Genomic DNA, 6,775 nt, shown 5'->3' with positions numbered 1-6,775 from the left:
GTGCATCTCCTGTGAGAAGTCCTTTCCAGGTCTGTTCTCAGGAGGCTCACTGCAGACCACCATGTGAGGAGGTCCAGTAAACCCCCTGCCTCTCTGAAGTGGAACAAACGGTGGATTTAAACCAGAACCAGACTCCAAACAGCATCCCATTACTGCTCCATCTGTCACTGCAGACTAATGCAGAGAGCCCCATACGCTGCTTTATGTTTCTCTGTATGGAATAATAAAGCTTTAATGAAGCTTTAGCGGCACGCTGCAGGTCGGATTAACGTTGTTCTCAGGAAAGCCATTAGCAGCACCGAGCTCGGTTCAAGGTTGACGTTAAAATCCTTTTATTCTCCGTCTCTGCTGCTCATTGGCTGGTTTCTGCAGCCGGAGGTCACATGTCAGTAGCAGTAGAAAGTGTTTCCATTCAAGTAGAGTTGTTTTATGGATGTTAGCACAACCTGCTTCACAGATAAGTTAATGAAATATTTATATTCTAACACTATATAAAGCAGATCTAATTATCTCCTGCTGCTGGTCGTCATGCAGCACTAATGGAACTTTTTAAAACAGTATTCTGCACGCTTATTTTATATTTCAATCACTTTGTTCAGATACATTTTTACACTGAATGCATCACGTTTCTTTACAGTTATCTTGCAGCCGGACCAGTAAAACCACAGCACAGTAATCTATAAAAAACCACAACTCCACACTTTAATCACAGTCATCTGGAACTGAACAATGTAGTATTTTACTTTATGATCAAAACGACAAAACTCAGACAAAAAAAAACATAAGACAAAATACGACAAAAACGAGACACAAAATGACAAAATATAAGACAAATGACACAAAACAAGACAAAAAATTAGACAACAAAGCTACAAAGTGACAAAAAAATGGACAATCCACAAAAACAATGCACAAAGCAACAAATAAAGCAAAACACAAAATGACAAAACTAAGACGAAAAATGACAAAAAATGAGACTAACAACATAAAAGAAAAAAAAGAGACTACAAATTCGACAAGAGTTGCAAAGCGACAAAAAAACAGACAAACGACAAAAATTACCCCAAAAAATTACACAACACAAACAGGACAAAAAAATGACAAAAGCAAGAAACAAAATGACAAAAAAAGCAGACAACACGTGAGACTAAAATAACACAAAGCAACAAAAACAATACACAAAACAACAAATAAAACAACATGACAAAAATAGACAAAAAACACGAGCGAGACAAAAAGGAAACACAAAATGGCAAAAACATGAAACAAAGCGACAAAAACATGAGACAAATGACAAAAAAGACAAAAAGAACACTATTAAAACAAGACAAAATATTACAAAAATGAGACACAAAATGACAAAAGAACAATGAACAATCTAGTATTTTACTTTATGATCCAAACAACTTGTCATGGTCTAGAAATGATTTAAATTTATAGTTTTACTAATTTACAATCTGCAGTTAATGTCTTCTCTGGAATTTTTACACTTTGAGGGTTGGACTGGACCCCCTGGAGGGCCGGACTGGACCCCCTGGAGGGCCGGACTGGACCCGCTGGAGGGCCGGACTGGACCCCCTGGAGGGCCGGACTGGACCCTCTGGAGGACCGGACTGGACCCCCTGGAGGGCCGGACTGGACCCCCTGGAGGGCCGGACTGGACCCCCTGGAGGGCCGGACTGGACCCTCTGGAGGACCGCTTTTGGCCGCATGTTGGACACGGTCGATAAAGATATCTCATTTAGTTTAGTGCCTGTTTACCCCTCTCTCCACACACATCTCTGGAGGAAGACGAGAGGAAAGAGAAGGAATCTGTGAGCATCTCTGAGTGTCTGATGGGAGTGGAGGCAGGTGATTGGAGCAGAGCCTCTCCAGCTGCAGAGCTTCACAACCATCAGGCCTCCAGCTGCAGATTCTCTCTGCCACAATGCAGCCTCTGTTCACACTCAGCTGCAGCTCCAGCCGTTTGTTTATCATCTACAGTCCTGTTTTCCTCCATCAGCAGCTCCCTGGCATGACTCAGCTCCTGTTCCAACACCTCCTGCCTCATCTGTGCTGCTCTTCAGCTCAGCTCCAAGTTTCCTCCTCTGAACAGCTCCCCTCAGCGTTTCCTCCTGAACAGCCAGCTTCCTCAGCTCCAGTCCCTGGTTCTCAAACATCTATCAAAGCTTCAGCTCCAGTCCCTGGTTCTCAAACATCTATCAAAGCTTCAGCTCCAGTCCCTGGTTCTCAAACATCTATCAAAGCTTCAGCTCCAGTCCCTGGTTCTCAAACATCTATCAAAGCTTCAGCTCCAGTCCCTGGTTCCCAAACATCTATCAAAGCTTCAGCTCCAGTCCCTGGTTCCCAAACATCTGCTCCAGCCTCAGCTCCGGTCACTATATTTCCACACAGTTCCGTTGCTGAACACCAGCAGGTAAATGGAATCAGCTGTGTTGTTGACGTCTCTGGTGTTGTCCCTCCACCCTCACACTGTGTCTCGTCCTGTACCTAACCTCTGGGCCTCCACCACTTATTCACACTCCAGCCTCCTCCATGTGCCTGAGCGATGCTTGTTTACTCGTCACACGCCTTCACCCCGTGGAAACCGCAGCGTGACATATGGAGATGTGCAGCCATATGGCCATGTTTTGCTGTTTGCCAGTGTGACGGCTGCAGACTCTGCCTCTCTGGCTTTGTGTTTCTTGGATGACTGGCTGCATGGACTCCACATCATAACACGACTTAACCCAGGTCACCGCCTGGAGACGTCTGCTTTTAGATTTCTGTTCTTTAAAGAGGAAGGGGCGTTGGCACAAGTTGTTACGTCTCAAATGTGGACGTTTTTGTGACGCATGAGCATGAATGGATTCCAGTATGTGTGTGAGGAGCAGAGTAGATGTGCACGGCTTTTTAACAGTGTGCACGGTTGGCATGTCACTAATTGTATGCAGCCATATGTTAATGTAGCTGACGTTCTATATTTAATGGTACACATTTTTAGGTCAGAACATCAACAGCCAGAGGCACTTTTAAAAGGCATATTGTTGTTTTTCTTTTTTTTAAAATCACCAAAATGACACCAGAAACTGGAAGAGCAGAATTTCAACTTTCCAACAGTCCTCTGACGTGCAGTTTAGTGGTAAACGTGAGCTTAAAATCAGGATTTCATCTAAATTTCTTTATGCTTCATGCTCGATTTTATAGAAATGCCCACATTAACTGTTTGCTCTCAGTAGATTCTATAAAAAAAACTAAATTCTATACTTCTCTGATGACCATGAAGCCATGATTGAGCTGCAACCAACAGTCAACTAATCTAGGATGAACTGCATGCTGTGTAGGGGGGTATGGAAACAAATTTATGGAATTAAATGTAAGAAGTAAAATATCTGGAGACAAATGTTGGACATGGTGATTCCAGGAAATTCAAATTAATTTTTAGATTTGGTTTATGACATTACTGTTGGTTTTTAGGTTAATGTTGTGGCTGATCTGTGTTGATTGGATGTACATTACAACATACAATTTACCAAAGGAAACTCCAATCAAGTCTTTATGCAGTAATTATGAATTCAAGACAACGTGTGAAGACCTCTAAGGCTTTCCCAATATGTCTGGTCCTGGAACATCTGCAGTGGATCCGTTGGGTCCTTTGGGTTCCATGGATCAGGCTTGGACCAGTAAAAACTGTGTCTGTACAAAAATGTGATCTACTCCAGATTTAATCCATTTTAACTCACTGGTTTTTGATCTGAACCTGGTTTTGGTCTAATGTGGTCCAGATGCAAGACCACATTAGACCAAAACCCAACAAAAACCCAACAAAGAACAGTGAAATATTCAGTTTTATAAATCAGAAACTCCAGGTTAAATCCGTCTCTACATGACTGTCTAGTCCAGAATCCAGTTCCTTTACTTGTTCCTGTCAGTGGTTTTAATGCTGTGGCTGATCGTTGAATAAAACATCAAACCAACACGATATTCTTGTGGTCAAGCTGAACAGAAAAGCTCATTCTTGGTCTCTGACGAGCTAATATTCCGGACAGCACTGGCACCTTCTGCGTATGAGTGATTGTGTGTGTGAGTGCACGGCCCAGTGTTTGCTCGTGTGTGTGAGTGACGCACTCTCTGCTGGCCAGAGGACACTTTGACTCATCGCTGTGTGTTGACTGTACTGAGGTCTGGCAGGTCCACCACTGAGAGCAGCGCTGCAGCAGCGTCAAACACACACACACACACACACACACACACACACACACACACACACACACACACACACACACACACACACCCCGCCCTCGCTGCTGCCCCGGAGGAAGTGATGGAAAGCCTGAACACGGTGGAAAAAGACGAGGAAACAAAGGGATGGACACAAAGACAGAGATTCACTCACTCTATCTCTGCATTTACAGGAAAATAGCCGATGACGACTTCGGCTGTTGTTAGCATGTGCAATAGTGACAATGGGAAATGTGCAACGCAATTATATGCAAGACTGTCAAAGGGATGCATGGGTGACACAAAATGACAAAAATGAGACACAAAATGACAAAAACGAGACGGAAAATGAAAAACTGAGACACAAAACGACAAAAACAAGACACGAAATGACAAAAATTAGACCAAAAATGACAAAACCGAGACACAAAATGACAAAAACGAGACACAAAATGACAAAAACAAGACACAAAATAACAGAACCGAGACAGAAAACAACAAAACCGAGACACAAAATGACTAAAACAAGACACAAAATGTGGAGCAGGTCATGTGATCTGGAATTAACACACTTCCTAGAGAGGTGTTTTTGTAATGGAGAACTTAGTGGAAAGGGATTCAGTTTGTTATTTTCCAAATAAAATTTGATATATTGCCAAAAAAGAAACATCTGTCATGATTATCTCAACTTAATAAAAGAACACAATCAAAACTATTTCTGAATCAGCTCATTTTATTATTATTTAGCTAATTAGAAGGTGGTTGTTATTAAATTCAGATGGTTATTTAGTTGACATTTTAGTGATTTCCAGTCATTTTTTATTAATAAGTGATTGTGTCCATAATATATAATTATGGAATTTGTAAAGACATGATCATAATGAACATAAAAAACTTTTTTTTTTACTTTTAATAAAAAATGTATGCAGATATATCCCATGGACTTCAAAAGTCCCTCAGTTATTTATTGACCTGCATGTAGTGGAATCTTATAGTGACTGAGGGGTTAGTGTAGTATAGCAATGTGCTATATAATGATGTGTAAATGTTCATTAATTACTGTTGGTAACTGCCTTGCTGCTCCAGTTCTTGTCTGTTCTGTGCACTACGTGTTATCGCTTGTTGCTTGTTTTTCTTTTTTTGCATGTCTTCGTTCAGTTATGGTTTTATGTTATTTGTAGTTTCTTTATTTTTGATCTGCCAATGGGACTCAAGGTGGAAATTATGTGGAAATGTACATTAAACCTCGTGTCACATTTTGCGGGTCAAATTAACCCGTTTTAGTTTGAAAATGTGGAAAAAAAATATTTTCACAGTGAAACTTCTGATGTCCACATTTTCAACATTTTTGGGAAATCTTTGAACATTTTTTGGTGGTAAAAAAAGAAATGTTAAAAATGTTTCTTAAGAACATTCACATAAAAATCAGCCAAAATCCAGCGAATTTCACTGGATTTTGGTTGATTTTTATGTGAATGTTCTTAAAGAAAATATTAGAAGTTTTACTGATATATATGGAATCACTTTAGATATTTTTAGGATTTTTTGGAAGATTTTTACTCATTTTGTTTTATGGTCCTTGTGTCCCACCGCCCCACCTCTCTACCTCCATCCCTCTATCTCTATCTCTACCCCTCTATCTCTACCTCTCTACCTCTATCTCTACCTCTATCCCTCTATCTCTACCTTTCTACCTCTTCTGTCCCTCTCAACCCGCCCGGCCAGCAGCAGATGGGTCCCCCACATTAGAGCCGGGTTCTGCTCGAGGTTTTTTTCCCTGTTAAAAGGGTGTTTTCCTTGCCACTGTCTCCTTTTGGCTTGCTCTGGGGTTCAGGCATATGGGTTCTGTAAAGCGTCTCGAGACAATTTGACTGTAATTGGCGCTATATAAATAAAATTGAATTGAATTGAATTGAATTGAATTTTTTACAAATATTTACACAAATTTTCTTGCCACATTTGGCGGATTTTTTTTTTTTTTTTTTAAATAAAATTTTGAAGGGAAACTTTTCAGGAATTATTGGAATTTTCTTCCTGAAGGTTTTGCAAATTTTCAGATATTTGGGGTTTTTTTTTGCTGAATTTTTGGATTTTTTTCAGACAAGGAAACAATATTTTTTGATGCCCGTAAATGAAGACAACAGGAGGGTTAATACAAACTGTCCTATTTTAAAAAAATAAACATAAACCGATAATGACGTTTTCTTTCTGACTCTTGAGGAAACTGGTTCCACATCTGAACGCTGGAAAATTTCCCCCGAGAAGACTGAGCTTAACTCCTGAACTCTCCAGCTGCTCCTCAGGTTCCTGAACATTCCACCTTGCAGATGCCAGCACTCCAGCGGACGCCATCTTTGCTTTGACCCACATTCTTCCGTCTTGATGCTTATCCGTTCATACATGTTACTATAGAGACGAGTGTTGGAGGTGGTGAAGCTGAAGCAGGCTCTGGAAAATGCCCTGAGAAAGTTTCCCAGCCATGCTATCAAACTCTGCAGTGCCAGAGGCAACGAAACAGCTGCTCACTGCAAAAAAAACAAAAAAACAAAACAAAAAGGCTTCAGAAATCTCTCTG

Source organism: Amphiprion ocellaris, chromosome 15 (assembly GCF_022539595.1).
Source record: "Amphiprion ocellaris isolate individual 3 ecotype Okinawa chromosome 15, ASM2253959v1, whole genome shotgun sequence".
Lineage (NCBI taxonomy): Eukaryota > Metazoa > Chordata > Actinopteri > Pomacentridae > Amphiprion > Amphiprion ocellaris.
This window is presented reverse-complemented; position numbering follows the sequence as displayed.